At 42.8% G+C, this 24,588-nt stretch overlaps 1 protein-coding gene across 1 annotated transcript in view; it reads left to right on the top strand.

Annotated features, from left to right (window-relative positions):
* The window catches only part of LOC115267763 (uncharacterized), a 67,581-nt gene that overhangs the window by 920 nt on the left and 42,073 nt on the right, over window positions 1-24,588 (top strand). The window lies entirely within an intron of this gene.

Here is a 24,588-nt window from a genome sequence, read left to right as displayed (position 1 = left end):
GAGGTTCTACTGAACGTACATCGCTTTCATTGGGAAAATTGTTATCTACGCAAGTTGGAGAATGTAATATATGTGAGTGACCTTATGGAAACATTTGTAGCTACACAGCAAATTAATTAAATGAAGGTGGGCTGAGTTTGTGATGCTTAACAGGCAAACTTCAACCACAGACAAACAGACGTCTCACTTCTCATCGTTACCATTTTTAACGGTTAGTTCAAATATTTTGTAGTTCGCAAATCGTTCGGTCATGGCGCTCGTATCGCTTTTACTCCTGTTTGACGTTTGCTCATTACCGCCACCTACTGAGTGGTTTGCGCTAACGAGCCTGGATAAAACACTCGAGACACTTTAGTTTGCGCAACTTAGCCTGGTTAGCATTGGGTGATTATGTTTTCGTAACGATGATATTGGCTTGGATTTAATAGGCGATGGATTTAAAATTTGACCTTGATTCACAAGCCATTATGTTTAGCTAGATTCGGTTTCATTGACTTGATTTGGTAATCACAGGGTCATTGATTATTCTATGATTTAATGAGCAGAATAACGTTTCAATCATTCTTAGTTTGTATGATGGGCTGATTTTTCAAATAAAAACGATGAATGGAATAAAAAAGCGTGGAATTATATATGAAAATTTTAGTACAGTAGACGTTCGATAAGTGCAACATGTTTACGTTTCAGTTACCTAATGAAATTCGCTAACTGCAACGACTGACAGCCGTCAAACAGTTGTCAATTGCTGTTGGATGCACCAGAATGCACTCAAAAGCATCGCAATGCAGCTGTAGTGCATCTGAAAAACATCGCAACTCTGTTGACGTTTCGTTTTTGACAGATAGCGGTGCGATAACTGCAAAATTGTTGCACTTAGCGGACTTGCAGTTAAAAGCATTGCAGTTAAACCGTTTGCACCGAGCGAATGTCTACTGTAGAGGGTGACATTTGTGTTTTCGGCATTTTTTTCTTCGTCATGGGTTTCTTTGTCGGCTGAATTGCTTAAAACTTAGCCGAATAATTCAGTTAGGTGAGGTAAAAATTGACTTCGTCATATGTACTAATTCCCGTCATATCAGACGGAAAATAGACAATCATTACTGGTATTCTGACTTATCTAGTTGCCAATGCCTCATTTGATGGAAGCAAAAAGATGTGAACTATTAATAACCAGCCTCTTTAGAATAGGAAATCTAATTACACCAAATTCGACGTTTCACTTTTACTCCACTTACTAGTTGACATTTTTTCTTGTTTTGAACTAACTAGCCGAATTGTTCTTCATCACCGTTCAATTTATACTTCGCTAGATTTAGACTTGTTGGACACCCCACAACAAAAGCTCTGTGGCAATTTAAAGTTGGATTTCACTAGTCAAGAATGCAGCAAATGTTGTTCAATCAATTAAATAAATAACTTTTTTCCCGTCGGTAAAATTTAACATCAAGTTGTCTCAGTCTAGGAAGGATGCAAGCAAATGAGTGCATGGATTTTCTTCATACCAAACATCGTTTTTTCACAACCACAGAGAAAGATTTCTTCATTGCACTGTGATGACATATTATGATCTTGTGGGCAAACATATTAATTGAGTACATAACATGAACATATCAATAATTAATATGAAATGATTAGAATTTCTGAAAATTTGACGGACTTTTCGAAAAAAAAACACTTACGCTCAAATCATAATATTTGACCATCCTATGTACCGTAGTGTCACGTAGAATGTGTGCCGGGAATTGGATTAAGGTTGTGCCCAAAATTAACGTAGACTAGACGGAAACAGAATTGGCTTCTTTAACTGTGTTGAGATAATGCGTTATTCTGAATCTGCATGTTAAAATGAGCCAAAATCCAAATTTTCATGAGTTTTGGAGCCCGGGAACCTATTTAAAAATCAACTTTAAGTTTGTATGGGAGCGAATCACCCCTCGTCGCAGTTTGTATTGGGCGGAGCTGTCAAACAGTTGCCTAGCTGTCAAAAGGTGATTTCAAAAAATCTCTTTGAAATTGATTTTAGGTACCAAAATAAGGTTCTAAAAATCTGAAAAAAAAATCATAGTGGCTCAGAAAAAGGTGTTCTTTCGTATAAAATCAAAAAATCAATACATTTTTCATAATTAAAAAACCCAATTGGCATCTTTAGCGATGTTGAGATAATCCCATATTCTGACTCTCCATGCCAAACTGAGCCGAAATCCAAATTTCCAAAAATTTTGGTGCTCGGGAACCTATTTAAAAAACAGTTTGAAGTTTGTATGGGAGCGATTTGTCGAATCACTCCTCGTCGCATTTTGTACTGGGCAGAGCTGTCAAACAGTTGCCCAGCTGTCAAAAGGTGGTTTTGAAAAATCTCTTTGAAATTCATTTTAGGTACCAAAGTGATGTTTTAAAAATCTGAAAAAAATCATAGCGGCTCAGAAAAAGGTGCTCTTTCGTATAAAATCAAAAAATTGATACATTTTTCTTAATTTAAAAACCCAATTCAAGGGACATTTATTCAATTTCTACAGAAATTTATTCAGAGTTCCTCCAGAACTCCCGTCAGCATATTTTACTATAGATAATTCAAGTATTTCTTTAGTAGTTCCTATAGAGATTCCTCGATAATTTTCTTCTCGAACTGCTCCGGTTATTTCTTCAGAGATTCCTCCTAGATTTTTCTTCATTTTACTTGGATGCTTTCGACTGCTGGAATTTTGTACCGGGAATTTTTTTCGACTTTCATTCTTTGGAGCGGTCGGAACTAGAGCATGTTTTCTATGGCCGACGTTTCGTCTGTTTATTCAATCTTTCTCAAGGGTTCTATAACAGAATTGGACTTAGTTACATTAACTAAGATACAGCCACCTTTGCATATGAAGAAAAATCGGCACCAACATTTCAGAAGGGCGTAACTGCATTTGGAAGTAATACCTTCTTTCAAAGCTGTAGGTCGTACTGCCTCCCTTACACTCAAACCACCGGGGCAGCAGGGACGGATGTCCTGGGGCCTGACGCACCCCCCCGCTTGCGAGTCAGCCGCGTAGTTGCCGGCTAAGAATAGGACTACTAACCCCAATTCAAGGTGTCAGGCGACCCGTGCCGAGGAATGAGTGATCGAGGGGGTGAAAAAGATGCTCGATCTTTAACGGAGCCTGTGGGGTACCTGGGCACCCCCCACAGTATGCTGTCCCTTACCGCGTTAATGCAGAGCTCTGGCGTGGTGGACATTATTTCTCGTGCAACTCGTGGGAACAATGAGCAAGAATCAAAAATCAAATATCTTAGGTGGAAGTAGTGGTGCGATCAACCCCTTCGCAAGAAGTGGGTTGATGAGGTCTCCGACAAGGAGAAGCGAGGAGTCAGGTGCTGGTAGCTTACGTAGCTCAAGCGTGGGAGCTCCTGTCCACTCCACGGCAAGCCAGCCGGTGGAGGTCATGGACGGAGCGTGGCTGCTGAGGGCCATAAGCCAAGAAGTTGGTAAAGGACGGCCCGCATTAGAGGTTGCTGAGCACCAGCTTGGCAAAATCATCGACTTTGCGACAACTAAGTCGAATATAAGCAAGGACCTGAAAACGGCCTTGCTTAGACTTAGAGTGTCTGTCGATGAGGCCAAGCAGGAGCACGCGGTGGCGTTGCTGGCTGCTACAGCTGCGGAACCAGCAAAGGAGAATGTGTCGAAGTTTACACAAACAGAGGCCTTCTCCTTCGCAGGTAGTCCGAGGAGTGTGGAAGCGAATGCTCGTGACAAACGTGACAAGCATTCGCAGAAGCGGGCGAGGCAGCCGTCAGGTGAGGAGCTGTCTGGCGGCGCCCGCAAGGCCAGGCGTATAATAACCCCGAAAGCTGGTGGTAACGCTGGAAAGTCGGACCCCAGCCAGGGTTCCCGGAAAGCTGGGAAGGGTGGGCCTGAAAAGGCTGTCCCGTCCCGGAATGAAGGGAATAAGGGGTTGCGACCAATGGTGGGCCCTCAGCAGCCACAGAGCAGGGCGGTCCAAGGAGAAGACCCTCCTTGGACAAAGGTAGAGCGGAAGAAGAAGAAGAAGGTGATTCCGCAGGTAGAAGCGCAGGTCGCCAAGCCAAGGCGTAGGAAGGCAGGTGCCAGGCGCGAAAAAGGTGACGCTATCGTCATCAAGACCGAACAGTCGAAATACTCGGACGTCTTGAAGGCGATGAGGTGCGACGCCAAGCTCGAGGGTCTTGGAGCCGATGTACGCAGTATCAGACGTACTCGTACGGGCGAAATGATCCTGGAGCTTAAGCGCCAGAAGGATCACAAGGGCGCCGCCTACAAGAGGCTGGCAGAAGAGGTCCTTGGTGATGGAGTGGAGGTGAGGGCTCTTACGCATGAGGCAACTCTGAAGGTCAAAGACCTAGACGAGATCACCGAAGCGGAAGAGCTCGTCACGGCACTGCGGCAACAGTGCGATGTTCAGGTGGCCGCCACAGCCGTCAGGCTGCGGAAGGGGCCAGCAGGGACACAGATAGCTCTGGTTCAGCTACCTGTGGCGGATGTTAAAAAATCCGTTAAAGTAGGGAGTATTAAGGTGGGCTGGTGTGTTTGTCACCTGACATTCCACGAGCCACCTGAGGTTTGCTTCAGGTGTCTGGAACCAGGACACAAGTCGTGGGACTGCAAAGGCCCCGACAGGCGCAAACTGTGTAGGCGATGCGGCGCTGAAGGTCATAAGGCCCAAAGCTGCACGAGTCCGCCCATCTGCATGATCTGTACCGGGAAAACCTCGAAAAACAGACACGCGATGGGTGGTCCAGGGTGCCCGGCCTTTAAGAAAGCCGCAGTGAGCAACAAATCACAGTGCAGGTAACGCAGCTGAACCTGAACCACTGTGATGCGGCTCAGCAACTGCTTTGTCAGGCGGTTTCTGAGTGGGAGACGGATATCGCCATCATTTCGGATCCATACCGAGTACCCGCCGGCAACGGCAACTGGGCCTCGGATGGGACCAGGAAAATGGCGGCGATATGGACGACGGGTAAATACCCCGTGCAGGAGTTGGTGTCTACTACCTATGAGGGCTTCGTGGTCGCCAAAGTAAACGGGGTCTTCTTCTGTAGCTGTTATGCGCCTCCGCGGTGGCCGATCGAGCGGTTCACGCAAATGCTGGACCGCTTAACGACCGTGCTAACAGGGCGAAGGCCGGTGGTAATAGCGGGTGACTTTAATGCCTGGGCTGTGGAATGGGGAAGCCGTTTCACGAACCAGCGGGGTCAGATCCTGCTAGAAACACTGGCCATCTTAGATGTCGACTTGGCTAACGTCGGTACCAAGAGTACCTATAGTCGAAACGGAGCGGAGTCAATTATTGACGTGACCTTTTGTAGTCCTGGCCTAACAAGTAGTTCGAACTGGAGAGTAGATGATGGCTACACTCACAGCGACCACCTGGCGGTTCGCTACAGTATCGACTACAACAACAGCAGACAGCGGATAGAAGAAGAGGCGGCTAGGCCAAGGCCAAGCCCTCGTAGGTGGAAGACATCATACTTCGACGAAGAGGTATTTAGGGAAGCGCTCCGCCGTGAGCGAAACTTACTCGGTTTAGACGGCGACGAGCTGGTAGCGGTGCTCTCACGTGCGTGTGATGCGACCATGCCTAGGAGAGTCCACCCTAGAAATGGGAGGCCACCGGCTTACTGGTGGACCGACGCGATTGCGGACCTGCGCCGCGCCTGCCTACGGGCTAGGCGGCGGATGCAGCGAGCACGATCAGAGGAAGAGCGAAACGAACGGCGGGTGGTGTTCGCCGCTGCAAAAGCCGCGCTCAAGACCGAGATAAGAGCAAGCAAGAAGGCCTGCTTTGAGGGTCTCTGTCAGAGCGCCAATACGACCCCGTGGGGTGATGCCTACAGGATCGTTATGGCCAAGACGAGAGGTGTGATGGCTCCTACAGAGCAATCTCCAGAGATGTTGGAGGGGATCATTGGAGGACTTTTTCCGCGTCATGATCCTAGTCCTTGGCCTCCTTTCGTAGGACAGCCGGGGACTGGGGCTGGCGATGAGGAAAGGGTCACCGATGTGGAACTTGCGGGGATAGCTAAGTCCCTTAGCGTAGGTAAGGCCCCAGGTCCGGACGGAGTTCCGAACCTGGCCTTAAAAGTAGCTATTGCAGAAGCTCCCGAGATGTTCAGGTCTGCTATGCAGAAATGCCTGGACGAGGGAGTTTTCCCAGAAGCTTGGAAGAGGCAGAGCCTGGTACTATTGCCAAAGGCGGGGAAACCACCCGGAGACCCGTCGGCATATAGACCAATATGCTTGATTGACACGGCGGGGAAGGTGCTCGAAAAGATCATCCTCAATAGAATGTTGAAGTTCACTGAGGGCGTAAATGGTCTCTCGAGCAACCAGTATGGCTTCCGGAAGGGGAGGTCCACCGTAGACGCTATCTTGTCGGTTACAAAAACCGCCGAGAAAGCACTCGAGCCTAAGAGGAGGGGAATTCGCTTTTGCGGGGTAGTGACTCTGGATGTAAGGAATGCATTTAATAGCGCCAGTTGGGCTGCTATTGCTGATGCGCTCTTGCGTCTGGGGATACCGGAGTACTTGTACAAGATTCTCGGAAGCTACTTCCAGAACCGCGTACTAGTATACGACACGGAGGTGGGTCGGAAGTGCTTTCACATAACCTCAGGAGTCCCGCAAGGTTCCATCCTGGGTCCGGTGTTATGGAATGTCATGTACGACGAGGTGTTGAGGTTAGAGTACCCAGTGGGAGTGGTGATTGTCGGATTTGCCGACGATATTACGCTCGAAGTCTACGGTGAAACGATCGAGGAGGTGAAGTTGACTACCGACCACTCGATCAAGGTTGTGGAGGCGTGGATGCGGTCCAGAAAACTGGAGCTGGCTCACCACAAGACAGAGGTGACGGTTGTGAACAACATGCAGTCGGCGCAGCAGACGGAGATCAGTGTAGGAGAGTGCACTATCCTGTCGAAGCGCTCTGTCAAGCACTTGGGCGTGATGATCGACGATAAGCTTACCTTCGGTAGCCACGTCGATTATGCCTGTAAAAGAGCCTCCACAGCTATTGCGGCACTGTCCCGGATGATGTCCAATAGCTCAGCGGTGTACGCCAGTAAGCGCAAGCTTCTGGCTAGTGTTGCTACGTCCATACTTAGGTATGGCGGCCCGGCGTGGGGTACCGCGCTAAGTACTGAATGCTACCGACGGAAGCTGGAAAGTACTTACAGGCTTATGTGTCTGAGGGTTGCAAGCGCGTACCGTACCGTGTCACACGACGCTCTCTGTGTCATTACTGGTATGGTGCCCATCAGCATTCTTATCAGTGAGGATATGGAGTGCTTCGAAATGCGCGGCACAAGAGGCATACGCAAGACTGTCAGGATGGCCTCTATGGTCAAATGGCAGCGCGCGTGGGACAGTTCCACCAAAGGAAGGTGGACCCATAGGTTGATACCGAGGGTAGATAGTTGGATTAATAGGCGCCATGGGGCAGTTTCATTCCACCTGACACAGGTCCTTACAGGCCATGGTTGCTTCCGACAGTATCTACACCGTTTCGGGCATGCGGATTCTCCCGAATGCCCAGTGTGCAATGGTTTAGAGGAAACGGCGGAACACGTTTTGTTCGTGTGCCCGCGTTTTCGCACAATGCGTGACCGCATGCTTGCCACATGCGGGGAGGACACAACTCCGGACAACTTGGTCCAGAGAATGTGTAGGGATGAGATTAGCTGGAATGCCGTTTCAACGGCTATCACCCATATCGTCTGGGAGCTACAAAGGAGGTGGCGCGTGGACTCGGAGAATGGCTAGTCCAGATGCAGTACAAGAGGTGGTCCAGGGGTTCGAAGTCGGCTTCGTAGGTCATACCGGTGCCCTGCGGTCGAGATCGACCCTTACAGCGATTAAGTGGCCGCGGAGAGGAAGTCCCGGTAGCGGTGCTGTCGTGGCGTCGGTCTACTGGGTTGGATCTGAGCCCGCGGTTGGAAAGGGGTCCCCGGCAAGGGTCGGGGTAGGTGAGACCCTGCTGTCTGCAACCTACGGATGCAGCTGATAAGGCCTGAAGGGTAGTGATACCCTTGCCTTCAGCAGGTCAGATCGGGTTGCATGTGGGCATCAGTTCTTGATGTCCGCTCAGCAGTAGGGCGCGGGCGGGGTTGACCCTGCCCGCCTTCCGTGGACAAAGGGAGTGGCGAGGACCACTCGGGAAACTGGCTAAGCGCCAGCATGCTATCGTGATGGACTCTCCAGTGCGAGTCATCGATGTTCGTTGCTGCTAGGCTACGGCAGCTAACCTTGAGGGTGCGATATGCACTAGCCCCTCTCTGAAGCAATACCTTCTTGGTGGTTCCGGAGAGACGTAGGGTTTGGCGACCATAGGAATGTGTTTTAGTGGGTCGAGGAGAGAGTAGTCCTGGCTTCTACCGGCATTGTAGAAGACGGCCTCATCCCCACACTACCCTAACCTTCCTGTTAGGGTGTCTGATGAGCAGATTTATCCCCCTATGGTTTAGAAGGAAAAAAAAAAAAAAACACTCAAACCACCGTGGTTGTCGGAAAGAGGAGAGTTTTTCCCATCTGGTACTTGTTGTGAAAAACATGGAAATCATAACACATGATTCACAGCTTTAAAAGAAGGTGATGATTCCAAAGCAGTTACGCCCTTTTGAAATGTATGTGTCGAAATATGGTTACAAACTTCTTCAAACGATTTAGGAAGTACGAATCTCTCACAGGCATCAACAACATTATAAACCAACATCATCAGACAAATCACTATCCCAGATCCCTACGACATTGCCAAACCAATCAACATTCCACAACGGCGACCAGAGACAACACCACCAACAATGATGATGTCGTCATCGTGCACAGGCTCAGTTGTCGATTACCTACAATTTTTAAAGCTGATTATCCAAAGACAACAATAACAACAAGGAACGATACGTTGAACCCACAACAACTTTTTTGAAAAAGAGACTGGGACACCGTAAGAGCGACATAAACACACTAAACGGACTTATGAATGACAACAACGAAAACAACAACGACTAAACTACAACTACAACCAGCTATGAACTTGGCCGCTTAAAGGAGAGAACCGCTCTCCTATTGCATTCGGCCGACAGCAACCATCATGGGCGAAACTATGGATTTGTACCAGAAGGTGCAATACAATCAAATATTCATGAGTTCATCCATTCATCATTAATCGCTCAATATCTCACAGCAATGCATCAAAATTCTAGGGGGTGCCTGGCATCCCCGGCAAACCCGGTAGTTTCGCCTATGGCAACCATCACTTCGGTTTGGATCATACGGAGATACTTGATTCACATCGATGGTTCTCCGTTCTCCCTGGTTTAGAAGTGTGCCATATCATCAACACGGAAAAACAGTAAACAAACGAAGTGACTGTGATAGTTTACTTAAATACAACATGTAGTAATTTTACATACACTTAATACAAATATCAAAACAAATCATACTACTGATAACGACAATGATACCCAATAGACCTTCAACCCACTGGACTTGCATACAACATTGGGCCCACTTCTATAGAATAACTTCACAAAATGACGGTTGAAAGGCACAGAATAGAAACAAGACTGAGTAGTGAACCGTTGCCTAGTTTTTCCGTTTTGTCCAGTAAAATAGTCAGTGGATGTTATATGTTGAATATTGTGAGATGTTTAATGTGTTCGTTTGAAAACTATTTTTAGGAAATGTTCTTCAATGATTCCTCCATCAGAGATCGATTCAGAAAGTTCTTCGGTGGTTCAATAATTCATTCAAGGATTCAGTCAGGAGTTTCTTCAAACATTCCTCTAGAGGTTCTTAGAAAATCTTCTGGCGTTAATTCAAGGATTCCTCTAGACGTTCCTTCAATGATTTCCCTAGGAATTTATTCCTAGTAGACCCCCTGCTTCTAGCATATAAGAACATATATGTTTACAGCGAGTCACAGTGACTAAAAGAATAACAGAATATATTCCTGAAAGTATTGCAGGACGAATTTCTGAAGAAACTCCGTTGCAGGAGCTGCAGGGGGTATTCTTGAAGAAATTCATGGATGGATTTATGAATAAATCTGTGGATGAACTCCTAAAGATTTCTCGGAGATAAGTATGAAAGAACACCTGGATGACTTCTTAGAAAATTTTCTGACTCCTGTATCCCTTTAAAATTATCTTGATGTAGTCCAATACAGATCGCTGGAGGAATTCCTCAAGTAATTCAAAAAATTCTCAGGTAATTCTGGAAAAATTCTTGGATGAAACCCTGGAAAAGATAATGAACGGATTCCTGAAATGTTTAACAGAGCTCCTGAATATTTTTCCTGGAATCCCTGAAGAAATTCCTAGAGTAATACTTGCAAGATATGCCTGGAGTAAATCCTTTCGGGATCCCTGAAGAAATTTCTAAAAATATACCTGGACGAATCCATAGAGCAAGTAGGGGAGAAATCCTTGGAGAAATTTCTGAAGAAATCACTTTAAGAATCCCGGGAGGAATTCTTAGACAAATTTCTGGAGGAATCCTTACAGGATTTTTTGAACGAACTGCTGGAGGAGTTTCTACACAGATAAAAATAATGAGATTTACAGGTCATGTAAACTTCATTTTAGTCATGTACACAGTTAGAAAAAATCACCGACTTCGGTAATGTTTTACCGAAATCTCAACCGTTAAGTTTGTTTTACAGGAAAAAAATCGGTAAAGGTAGTAACTTTTACCGAAGTTCGTTAGAGTTTGACAGATAAACGATAACATTTTACCGAAATTTGTTATTTTTTTACAGAATTTCGTTTAAAATCCATTACCGAATGCTCAGCGGTTGAGATTTCGGTAAAAATTACCGAACGCGATTAGCTGTGTAAACTTAGTGTTATGATGGTTTACATGATATATCATGTAAATTTGTGTTATATGTCATGTAAACACTCAGAGTCATGCTGAATTACATGACATATAATGTAAGTTTACATGATATTTTATGACTTTTACACAGCTAATCGCGTTCGGTAATTTTTACCGAAATCTCAACCGCTGAGCATTCGGTAATGGATTTTAAACGAAATTCTGTAAAAAAATAACAAATTTCGGTAAAATGTTATCGTTTATCTGTCAAACTCTAACGAACTTCGGTAAAAGTTACTACCTTTACCGATTTTTTTCCTGTAAAACAAACTTAACGGTTGAGATTTCGGTAAAACATTACCGAAGTCGGTGATTTTTTCTAACTGTGTACATGATATGTAATGTAAACTTCTGTGATATCCCACGCTCCAATCATGTGCATTATATGTCACAGAATTTTACACTCTTTTTTCGATCTGTGTAGAGGAATTCTCGGAGAAATCCCTGGCGGAAACCGCTGGAGCAATTCTTGGAGAAATCCCTGAAGGAATTTTTGAAGGAATAGTTGGAGGATTTCCTGGATGCTTCCCTGGAGAAATTTCTGGACAAATGCCAGGAGTATTCCCTGGGTAAGTTTCTAGAGAAGTCTTTGGACCAATCCGCGGGGGAATTCGTAAACAAATTCCTGGAGAAATTCTTGCAGGAATACCGTGGAAAACCCTGGAGGAATTCCTAAAGAAATTCCTGGAGGACTTACTGCAAAAAATCCTGGATGAATTCCTGAAGCAAACACTGGTAGAAATGATGAATTCCTAGAGGATTCCCTAGCGGAATTCTGGGAGGAATCCCTGGTGAAATTTCACCCCGCTGATCAATATGACCTCGGTTTACGGTACTTTCGAGGAACTATTCCTGGAAAAAATCCTGGAGCAATCCCTGAATGAAATTCTGGAGGAATTTCTAGAGGAATTCTGGGAGGAATCCCTGGAGAAATTTCAGAAGAAATTTCAAGAGAAACTACTAGAGGAATTCCCAGTGGAATTTCTTTAGGAATTCCAGGACGAATTCTTTAATCTGGATAAATTACTGAAGCATGAATATCGGAGAAATTTCTGGAAGCATCTTTAGAGGAATCCCTGAAGGAATTTCTAGAGAAATTCTTGGTGAAATTTCTGGAGGAATCCGTGAAATAATTCCAGGAGGAATCTCTGGAGGGATCCTTGAACAAATCTCTGGAGGAAAAATTCCTAGAGAAAACCCTTAAAGAATTCCCAGAGGAATTACTGAAGAAATTCTTGAAGGATTTTATGAAGGAATCCCTGGAGGACTTCCAGGAGAAATTCTCGGGGAATTTCCCAGGAGAATTTCTGAAGGACTCCCTAGAGGATTTCCTGAGGGATTCCTGAAAAAAACCTTTGAAAGAATTCCTAGACCAATTTCAGCAGGACTTCATGCAGTAATCCCTGGAGGAGTTCTTGGAAAATTCTGGGGAAATTTCTGAAGGAATTCTTGGAGGAATTTCTGTTGGAATTCCTGGTGGAATTCTTAATGGTATTCTTGGAGGAGTCCTGGAATGAAATACTGGAGGAATGTCTGGATGAATCCCTGGAGGGATTCCTATAGAAATCTCTGGAGGGAGTCCTGGAGGAATGTCTAGAGGTATTCCTGAAAGAATTCCTGGAGGAATTCCTAGAGCAATCCCTAGAGGATTCCCTAAAGGAACTCCTGAAGAAATGCCTGGGGGAACTTCCGGAGAAATACCTGGAGACACTCCTGTAAGAAATCCTGGAGGAATCTCTAGGGAAATTCCATGAGAAATCTCCAGAGAAACTCCTGGAGGAATTTCTGGAGGATTTTCTTGAAGAATCACTGGAGAACTTTCATGTAGAATCCCTGAAGGAATACCTGGAGCAATCTCAAGAGGGTTTTAAACAGATACCTGGACGAATTCACAGAGGAATCCTGGAACAGTTCTTGAAGAAATTCCTAGAGAAATCCCAGGAAGAACACCAAGTATCATGTTTTGAGAGAATTTCAAAAAGAGTTTCTGTATAAATCACAGGAGAAATATTGAAGAAATCGCTGAAATTCGTGAGTAAATCCTGAACGAATCCTAAAAAGAGTACGTAGAGGAACTCGGCTCTATCCCATTTGGCATAATGGCCATTTGGCATAACAAGAACTATGCACATTCTTTCCAAGAAGGCAGTTCTTCGCATTATGCCAAACGGCGTTATGCCAAATGGGGTAGAGCCGAGTAACTCTTGGAAGAATCCCTGTAGCTAGCAGTTCATGAAAGAATCGCAAAAGGAGTTCCTGAAGAAACACCAGGAGGAATCTCGGAAGCAATGCCAAGAGGAATTCCTAATGGAATCTCTGAACAGATTCTGGGGGAGTTTTCCAGGAGGAATTTCTGAAGGAATCCCAAGAAGAGTGCTTTTAGGCATTTTTAAAATAATCCCGGAGGTTGTTCCAGAAAGAATCACGTTTATTCCCGGGTGGATCCTTGGAGGAATTCTTGGAGGAGTTTCTGAAGTAGTTCCATAAGAAATCCCTTAGGGTTCTTTTAGCGAATTCCTAGAAGAATTTCTGTAAGAATTCTCTAGCAAAAATTTTTAAAAGAATTTCTGAAAGACATTCCTGCTCCTGGGCCTTCTCCATAAAAAGACTATCTGCTCATACAATGCTTTTGGTTTTATTAAATGCCTTTTTTTGTTATCAGAAGAAATTTTCAAAAGCTCCACTATTAAAACGCTGTCAGTGTCTTTTCAAGATATATTCAGATCCGTGATTTTTTGTCAAATAATATTGCAGAAGATTAGCGCAGTGGACAGAGAATTTATCAACAGGCTCATCAGCCAGAGTAGACACGCACCGTAATCGAAAGTTGTTCAACAACATCATCATTTTTATTTTCGTGGTGTATAGATTATCCAAAAACGGTATTGCCGTAGGACGCTTCCATCAAGGACGGACAACTCAATCACTATTCTTCTCGGTCAGAACAAGCGCCGATCAACAACCGACTGACTCTCAACAGGAGAATAATGGGGAAGCGTCGCCTAGTCAGCAACTCTTTTACACCTATCTGGGTTTCTCTCCTAGTGCCGATGAAGTCACCCACCTTCGACCGGCGACGCGGTGATGATGATGATGATGTCGTTTGGGTTCGCAGTGCGGATGTTTTGAAACACTAGGACTGAGTTGCAGCGAAACCGTTGCTGCCGATCGAAATGCGATCCATAATGCGTCGTATTGAAATGAATCTCGACGACAAGGTCCTCGGAATTCTTGCGACGGAGGATGAAGTGGATGCCACCTATGCATACCTACCTACTTGGTGGAAGGTTGTTGGCATACATATGAGCGAGATAATAATCGCTTTCGAATCCACGGACGACGACGGAGGGGTTCTCTTCCGCGCTGAAGGATGGCCGGTTCAGCGCGCATCAAGGATGTTCTGTTCTGGGGTGACGATTATAAATCAATTTGTAGTTTACCTACGGCTTGTTTTTTGTTTCCGAAGGCATAATTTTGCCAGCTGGGCAGTGGACGCACTACCGTGTTTGGAGTGAATGAACGGTGACTAAGGGGAATCTGCATTTTTATCATCGTTGATTGGCGTTTCGTTTGTGTCTTGCAACTTTGTGTCGTGAACTCAAACGTTTGGTATTTGATCATGAATCGAATTAGATGTCTAAATCAGAGAAAGGTAGATTTTACATATTTTCAATACTAGATCTATCTATCTCTGAGCAGAAATAAAGAGAGATTTGCGACAATCATAATATTATGAGCATAAGGGTATTCAGCAAGATCGTGCTGAGGATGACGGGGTTGATTCCCGGATGGTCCTTGAGCCTTCCGTAACGCAAATTTTTTTGACTTCCTTGGGCATTGGGTATTTTCGTTCCAGCTACACGATATCTTCTGCAAAATGATCATTGCCAGAGGAAACTCTTAGTTAATAACTGTGGAAGTGCTCATAGAACACTAAGCTGTAGGTTAAGGTGGCCCACACTTATATGAAAAACCAAAATTTCGAAAAATGCCAAGTCTTACCTCCTAAATCAGTTGTTTTAGACTCCCAGAAGCTACGTTCAAAATTTGAGCAAAATCGGTTGAGCCTAAGGGGGTGCTCAAAACGCTTGAAGTAAACGCTTGAGTGCCTAGGGTATAACTTTTTTCACAGCCGTCGGATCACTTCGCGGTCTTCGACAAAGTTCTTTGGCATATAGTCACCTACAATAATACCAAAGGGTTTGATTATTGAACGTTTACAGCGCCACCTGAAAATTCGAAAACTTAAAAATTCTGCATACATTTGGCCAAGTTTTCCCATACAAACTTCGTTTTGAGCACCCCCTTAGGCTCAACCGATTTTGCTCAAATTTTGAACGTAGCTTCTGGGAGTCTAAAACAACTGATTTAGGAGGTATGACTTGGCATTTTTCGAAATTTTGGTTTTTCATATAAGTGTGGGCCACCCTACTGTAGGTAGACTTTGTCCTAGTGATGACATTACGCCAAGATGAAAAAGAAGAATATTATGAACATACGTATAAGCAAAGCACAGATGACCGCATAATTCGTTGCCCCCCTGCCTCAGTTTGGTATTTACTAACCATTCTCAATATGCACAGTTCTAGTACTCCCATATTTCGAAAGTCAATAACAGCCACATGCTTACACAAGGGAAAGAATGTTAGTACGACGTTCGCTGTTATGGAGAACGAACATTTCTGTATTTTGAGCTTGAATTTGATTGACCAGCTCGGAGTTGCTACTCCAGTATCGCCAGATCAGCTACTCTCAGACAAAGATCCAATGAGATATACACAGAGAAAATTATCTCTTCAGGGGCTGAGTTGGTCTTACTCAGAAATCGAAAAATCCTTTGTTTTCTTACTCAGTTTCCGTTAAAAGTGGGACAACCCATTGCCAATGGGTTGTCCCACTTTTAGCCGAAACTGAGTAAGAAAACAAAGGATTTTTCGATTTCTGAGTAAGACCAACTCAATCATTGAGTAGAAAGTTTTCTCGGTGTATCACTGCTTGAGACTAACAGTCAGGGCAGGGCCACAGGCTGCAGTTCAATATGGGGAAGGGGAGGAATTTAATAATGGTCCACTGCACGAATTTATGCTGGCCTGTCGACACCTCTCAAACGTAAAATTTCGTGTGAGAGCAAGCAGACCAGTATACCTAAATTCGTGCAGTGATCCATTGCGATCGCTTACCCACTTCAGGCCGTGGAGTCATCTGTGCCTGTACAAGGATATCCCACTGCTGTTGGGAACTGGTTATTTTTGGCACAGGGTTCATCCATTGATACATGGATGTCAGGTGCAAAATGATAGATTATGTGAATATTATGCGGCACAGTTCGCTTGGTTGCAAAACTTGAAGGTGTTATAATACAGAATTTACTCCGTCCTAGAATTTTGACACTAGGGCAGGGGAATTTACAATCAGAATCATACAATTGGAAACGACTCCGCTTTAGTGTCAATATTCTTGGACCGAGTGAATTCGGATCATCGGTGGATAAGTCCATACACATCGCATGCGGTCGATGATGACGCGATTCGTGCGATAGAAAGAGTAGAATATGATGCAGAATATATTTTTCTGGATATCCTAGGTTATCCAAACTGTTCTTGAGTTTAGATCCTAAAGTCTACGCGTGTAACGGTAACTTTAACAAAGCTAAAATTTGTATTCTATCATGGCCAATAAGTTTTCTGAAAGTTCAAAAGACAGTATCAGAACAGTTGGGATATCCTAGGTCTTCCAAACTGTTCTTGATTTCAGATCCTGAAGTCTACGGGTGTAACGATTACTTCTTCCATTATATGTACAAAGCTACGAGTTGTATTCCATCATGTCCAGTGAGTCTTCTGAATGTTTGAAAGACATTATCAGATCAGTCGAGGTATCCAAGGCCATCCAAACAGTTCTTGAGTTTAAGTCCTAAAGTCTACGCGTGTAACGGTAACTTCTTTCACAATACAAAGCTACGATTTGCAATCTATCATCTGAAAATTTCCTCAGATCATTCGGGATATCATAGGTAAATCTTCTGAATGTTCAATGGACATCATCAGATCGGCTGGAGTGATCCAAACTATTATGATGTTAAAAATCTAGCATCTATTCACAGCAATTGAAGTTTCTGTTTAGGCCATATAGAAATATGTTTTATAATCTATTATACTTACTGGATCTCATAGAATAGAATACTAAGTATGAAAGACTATGATCTAGCTTCGGGATATTCAGAATCGTCTGTCTGTCCTGCAATATGGACAACATGCAGCATGGACTCTACAGCTGTAATAATATCTTTTTTGCTGTATTGAGTTACACAACATTACCGTAAAGATTGTATCTATTTCATTTATTTAGCGTTAATAACACAACTGAATCAACAATTCTTCACCAGAACACTCGATTTGCGATTGCAATCTTTAACCTCGGCTACGAGTCTCATTTGCCTTCAGTTTTGTCCTCGAGATGTGTCGTACCAAAAAGATGTGTTTTTCACCTTAGCTGGAAGTTTTAAGTTGTAGGGAAGTTAAGTAATCCTGAAATATCGCAATGATATTTTGGAATAGCTCTGAGTTTCACAGAAGTTCACGGATCTGGGTGGGTTAGGCTATGTAAGAAAACTTTCTATAGCACACATGTTTCAACGGTACAGAGCAATGCCCACTAGTCTTTGAAGAATATTAGTAAATATGGTTGTATCATTATTTAGTTCAGGATAGTTTTGTTATGAGTGTAGATCTGAAGTTCTGAATTCTAAGATAGTGTGATTGATCTGGAATATTGCTATAATGGCTTTAAATGACATTTCAAGAGCTTCATGGCTCCCAGAAGATTATGCAATGTTGTTATTTATGGTAAAACACATAAATTTATTCTTGTAGACTTGAAGGACTTTTTATTGGACAGTTTGGACGACCCTGATTATCCCAAAGGTTTATAATAACATCAAGTAGATTTCAGATTAGTCTAATTCCCACGATTGAATTTGCAACGTTACTCAGTATAGCAGATATGGCTGCTGTCACGAGTGTAGACCTGAAGTTCTGAACTCCATGGTAGTTTGGCTGACTTGGAATATCCCTCTAGTGTCTATAGATGGCATTGTACAATTCAATAGTTACACGGATGCCGTTTCTATGTTGGGGTCATATATGACACCTCCGGCTCTAAAGGGTTAAGAGAGCTTCAGGGTGTTATTTTAAGGGCGCTTCTAGAGGTTTTAGGGGCATTTGATAGCATTTCAGAAGCGTTTCAGGGGTCTATAGGAGTTTCAGAGGCATTTTAAGTTGATTACGATGATTTCAAGGGCGTTTCAATGGGATAATCGAGGCATTTCAGGTCATGGACGTATCAAGGGGTTTCAAAAGCACCTTTAAATCAAAGGGCATTTCAGGGGCGTTTCAAAAGACTAAAAAAACTAAAAAAAATGTTTCAAAAGATATTGTGATAGGGTCTCCAAACACCCTTCGAAACTTCCTAAAATACATCCAAGATCCCTCTGAAACCCCTCCGAAGCCCCCTAAAACACCTGCGTAACGCCTCTGATTCCCACCGAAAATGCTCTGAAACTTCCTGAAATGCCTCCGGAATCCCCTTAGAACCCGCTAGGACCCTATGTAATGTAATTAATGAGAAGAGGGTGTTATAGGCTAGTTTCGAGGAATTGCAGAGAATACAAAATTAATTTTTGAAAGTTTCAGGGGACTTTTATGGCGTTTCAGAGGATTCAAGGGGGTTTCAAAGGAATCTTTAATAAGGGCAAAGGGTGTTTTATAAGGGCTGCAAGGTAGTTTCGGAAAGCTTTCTTGAAACTCTCATTCAGTCCTCTGGAACCCCTCAAATCTCTTCTGAAGCCAGACATTATGAAACCCTGAAACACAGTTTGTGTGTTTGATATGAATTCTTCATGACTTTGACAATTATGTAGTGGGTTTTCTGTAAAAGTATATTTCGTAACGGAAATATCTTTAAATCAATTTTAAGAATGATGCAGTGTTTGTGTCACTTGCGAGGCAAAATTATGAGACAAATTATTACCTATTGGGAAAACTTAAAACAATTATGCAGGGTTCTTATTTCCGTCTATCTAAAGCACCGAGCAATAATAATTGAATATGTTCTTGCACCTCGCATAATGCCTCATGGTCAATTTGATATCAATACCTAATTTATAGATTAGTTTCCATAACATGTAAAAATAATGTAGTGAAATAACTACAATTTCCTTATAATAATAAGAATGAATAATTATCCCTCGAATTATGTTTCCGTCTAATCCACGTCTATTTCGGACACAACCTGAATTCAATTCCCACTACACATGCTACGTGACACTATGGTGCATATGATTATCAAAAATTCGCAATCCACATCAAATCATGTGTTGAAAGTATTATAGAGCAGAAATTTCTAAATAGAGATGGATGTAGCTTCAGAATACCGACCAAAATATTTCTTTTAACATTTTTCCCAACAGATACGCTATCACTGTGAAATGAAGAAATCTTCCTCTGTGGTTATGAAATACGATGTGCTGTATGCAGAAAATTTACGCACACATTTGTTAACATCCTCCCTGGATGATGACAACTGTAAACAAACATTTTACCAACGGGATAAAGCCAATGATTTGATTAATTAGAAAGCTTTTTCTGCATACTGCAGCAATGAAATCCAACTTTGAGGTACCACAGAGCTTTTGTAGGGTGTGCATGGGTGAAACTAAGGATTTTTGGCAGGGGTGCACTACAAACCAATACTCATTACTTCATCCATTCATCATTTATCGTCCCACACTCAGCGAAATAAATATATAAATAAACTTATGAAACGGCCTTTAAATAATTCATTATGATTAGAATGAATTTCAAAAGGTCGTTTTGACACAAAATCATCTCACAGCTTGGCTTTTATACATATTTAGTAACACGATATCTCCAAGCGTCGATAGCCGTGTGGATGAAATACGAGCTCAGTGATTCCGACGTTCATTGATTGATTCCAGTCTGCATCACTTTGAGATTTTTTAACTCCTTTTATAAGTTAATCTTATGAAACTAGTCATAACAAGCATGATCATTTTTTCAAGGTATTCTTATGACATCCATTCTGTTACATTATGACAAAAATTCTAATTATGGAAATGTATGTTGATGAAATCCATTAGTTTTTTTCGCCGAGTGTATATCTCGCAGCAATGTGATCAAATTCTAGAGGGTGCCCCCCCCCCCCCTAGTTTCGCCCATGGGGAAGTGCATCGAAAATTGGTTCAACCAGTGAATCTGGCGAAGCGAAAATTGAACGGTGATGAAGAACAATTCGGCTAGCTGATGCTTTGGTGTGGTTGCCTTTGTCGTACGTAAAACAGGATAAGAAAATGTCAACTAGTAAGTGGAGTAAAATTGAAACGTGAAATTTTTCGTAATTATTCGATATTCAGTGCTATAGGGGCTGGTTCTTGATAAGGTACACCGGGGCAAGTTGAAACGGGTGGGGCAAGATGAAACACGAAGTTTTGAAATAGATTTCAATACAATTTGAAAATTTATCCTTCGCTAAAAGATTGTTTGGATCAAAAACTATGTGTTCTGGCGATCAAACTATTAATCATCATTAGAAAACATCATGTTAACCCGCTGTTTCAACTTGCCCCGGTGTACCTTAGTCTACATCTTTTTGCTTCCATCTGAGGAGCCATTGGCAAAGGTAAGTTGAACATATGTGTTTATTGGCTATTTTTCGACTGATATGACGGGCTATGACGAAGTAGATATCGTCTCTAATTAAATCTGTGCAAAACTGCGGCACTTATGAACATTTTGCAAGCATATTTATCAATCATTCACAGCAAGCGAGAATAATTAAAAATATATTTTCAAGAAGATGTTCAAAGATTGTTTAATTTTTTGATATTGATTATTGTTTAATAACCATGCTGAGGATGATGGGTTCGATTCCTGGCGTAAAGAAAATTCCCATGACTTTCATTGGACATACATATGTAGAGTATCTTGCCACAAATATAAAAAGAAGAAGAATAATTCAACAATTTGCCAATCGTCTACAAGACAAACAAAACAAAGTTTGACCTGGTTTCGATTTCTTCCAAAAAATATAAACATCAGGATGAGCACGTTCTCAACTCTACAAAGGTAAAAATAAAAACAGCAGTAACAGTGCGTACCAGCTTACTATCTCCCAATTAGTTATTCGTAAATAGGGTAAGGGAGGTATTTTGGACCCCTTTAGGAAGTGGATGAACAATTCAGCGAAAAAAGAAAGTTCCCACTTCAAAATATGGATAATTTCAGTAGGCATTACATAGAGCAACATGTTTTCTGTTGAAAAAGGCCAAACAGAACTCAAAATTGTTGTAATAAATACAAGAAATATCAAAACTCCTGAAGGATCTCGGGCTTCTATTTTGGACCACCTGATTTTATTTTGGACCACCAAGTGCACATATTTTGGCCCACCAAATTAAACTTCATTTGATTGATGAAATGAAAGTCACCTCAGCAAAAATTTAAACATAGTTAAAACTACGTGAAGTTTACATCTTTTCTATTCATTTTTTGAGGCAGGGAACGTTTAAAAATTACGTAACGGTAAAAAAGGTGGAATTTTGTTGCAATTGCCAGTTTTTACGCATTGTAGTATGATGTTTCATAAAAAAAATGTTACGCAAAACGTGTACTTATTAACTATTGCATGACGTCAGTCACCATGCATAAATTACGTAACGCCACATACAAGTGTGAAAGTCTAGTGATTTTGCTAAATATAAAGGCGTTCCATCAAAAATAAAGTAATTTGAATGATACGTAAATTGTCAAACGTACATTAGATAACACATTGTCTCAGTTATCAGCTGATTGCCGAGAAGGACAACTTTTCCAAACTGGATGACTGAACATCGGAAAATTTGTTGAAAAGTTGTTATGACACAAATCAAATCGAAATGTTTAACTTGGCGAAAAGTTGTTAGAACAAATCGAACCCACAACAATCTCATTGTAAAATAAATGTATAACAACCCAGATCACGGGAGGTCCCAACTTATTCTATTTATTTGTTTTTAGAGTACATTACATTGGCATGAATATTTTCTCCCTTTAGAAGAAACTGGAGAGATGGATCTGACAGGTGGTCCAAAATATGTCCACATCTGATTATGTTGAACATATTTTGGCCATACCTCAAACCACCATTTTAGTAAATATTATCGCTTCACCGAGGTTGAGAACAGTTTATTTTGAGTTCTTACAAGGCCCTAACTACATTCTCATGAAATAAATATTTATTTGTAAAATTTAATACCTCTTCGAAGCCGACTACAAATTTGTCACCTTCTTTGTTTTTGGTGCTTTTCCGTGCGTTTCATTGGAAGTGAAAACATTTTCTCTATTTTTTGATACTGAACAGCATATTTAAATGACATTCAAAATAAAGGTCATCACATAGTTGGATACTTTTCGTGTTCCAATAAAAATTTACAAAGATTTAGTAGAGATTATGTGATAAATATCATAAAATTCCCTAGGTGGGCCAAAATACCTGCCCGGTCCAAAATACCTCCACTACCCTAACAGCCGCGCTCTCGTACGGAGAATGTCACGTCCCATTTCCCATCGCCGACCATAACGGTGTGCAGCGCAGTGAACATAAATTGCAATCGCTTCAATCTGAGTGTCCGCTGCTAAGCCACCAACATTGACCTCTGACTTGCAGCGACCAATCAAGGGGGCTTGTTTTTGTTATGATCATGCGTAAAGATCACCAACCCCAAACTGAGCATCATCGCTGGCTGGTGTGCTGCGCATTGACGCCGTCAACAGCTTTGACGAATTGAAGGTCAATTTGGAGAGCTTTTCTGCATAAATTTGCAATCTCCAAGATTGGACATGGACAGTCTACGAGAGATGTTTCCCCCACACATATGGCGACTACAACCCTGGTTGAAGTGGTAAAAGTTAAACGGCTAGAGTTGACATTTTTGCACACATCATACGTTCTTGGGGAAGGCTTTGGCTCACTTGAAAGTAATTAACGATGTCAGCCAACAACGTTCGTTGAGCTGGAGGTAGTAAAGGACACTGTCGTCAAGCTGCGTTCAATTCATGCAAACCGGCAAGGGTGGTACGTACGCCTGATTATGTTGTTTCTCTGTCTGGGGACACCTTTGACCACCCAAATGGTCGTAAGAAACATGCACTACTCGCAGCAAGCAAGCTCAAGCACGATCGATTGCCGTCGATCGCGTTGATCGTATTTGCTGTGCGAAAGAGTGCGAAAGTTGATGATCTTGACCGATACTGACTGCTCCGGTAATCAAAGCGGTAAACAGGTTGCGAGTTGAAAGAACTCCGACCAACTGGGAGGGAGGGATGAAAGTCCGTTTATGCTCTTGAAACATGGGGGCTATTTAAACGAGGGATTAAACGCTTGTCAAGCTATAATTAGATTTGTTTATTTTAAGCGACAACGTGACTTAGAAATCTAGCAACAACTAAACAGCTATAACAACTGACTTATCGATCCGCCCCGTTCCTTAATTGTACTCCTCTGACTCCGGTAGCATTCCATACCGGTAGGGTTCGTTCCCGCTGGCGGCCTGTTCGACGGCATCGACCAGGATGGGCTTTTCGTTCACCACGCAGTTGCCCTTCTTCTTCAGCACTTTGACAATCCGCTTCTGAGGTTTGCAGTGCAGTTCAACTCGTTCCTCCAGGACGTATCCGCAGTGGCACTCTTCTTCGTTGACCGGTTTGACCATCGGCGGCTTCTTGTTCGGTGGGTTGTACTCGTATCCGACGGCGTGCACATATCCGACGATCAGCGCCAAAACGGCGAGGAGCAGTTGGAAATCAACGGAGAACTTCATGTTTCTTTTAACGGTTAATAATTAACTTGTAACTGGTTCAATGGTCCAAAGAGGTGAAAGTTGAATGATGTCTTCGTCCAGTCCGTAATACTCTTTTATACCAATGAAAAGGCTCTAAGCAGTCAAATACTATCAGCGGTCGATGATATTCGGGGCGAGCCATTGATAAACACGTGCCTACAGTAGAATAACCGCACTGTGTGGAGTGCTGACTAGAGCTGCAAACGTGGGTTGATAGCCGGGGAACATTGAAATTTTTTCGGTCGAACATATTGCCTGAACAAAAACCTCATCATTGTTTTGTACGGTTAGTTGTTTGGCGGTTGGCGGTCATTCACACGACTAAGCTGAGATTGCGGCTTTTTTCTACTGACTTGGTTTTTTTTTTTTTTTTCCTAATCTTTATTTTGAAGGCTCATGCGCCCAAGAGCATACGGAGCCGAATCATCATTTTCTTACAAATTTGAAATAAAATCTTTACATACCTAGATTGTTACTAATTTGATCATGTGGACTATTTTTGTCCGAAAAACCTTTTTTCTCTGAATAACTATCAAAACACGATTGAGAGTTATCCACAGATGCCTGACTCGAACACATCTTTTTGCGTTCATTTGCAGCTAGCCTGGCCGATCGCCGTCGCTTGTTGGTGGCTTCGATGCTATCTGTCGATGAGCTATCGGTTGCGTCGCCGTCGTCGTCATCATTGGCGTTATTGTTCTTGCTCGTACTGCTGGATGCTTTCTGTTGTTCGCTTGCCGTAGGTACGATTGTAGAATCGCTTCGATTCTCCTGCGGCGGTGCTATTGGAAGCGGCGGT

This window comes from Aedes albopictus, chromosome 3, assembly GCF_035046485.1.
Source record: "Aedes albopictus strain Foshan chromosome 3, AalbF5, whole genome shotgun sequence".
Classification (NCBI taxonomy): domain Eukaryota; kingdom Metazoa; phylum Arthropoda; class Insecta; order Diptera; family Culicidae; genus Aedes; species Aedes albopictus.
The sequence above is the reverse complement of the archived record's forward strand: the minus strand, read 5'-3'. Positions and strand labels throughout refer to the sequence as shown.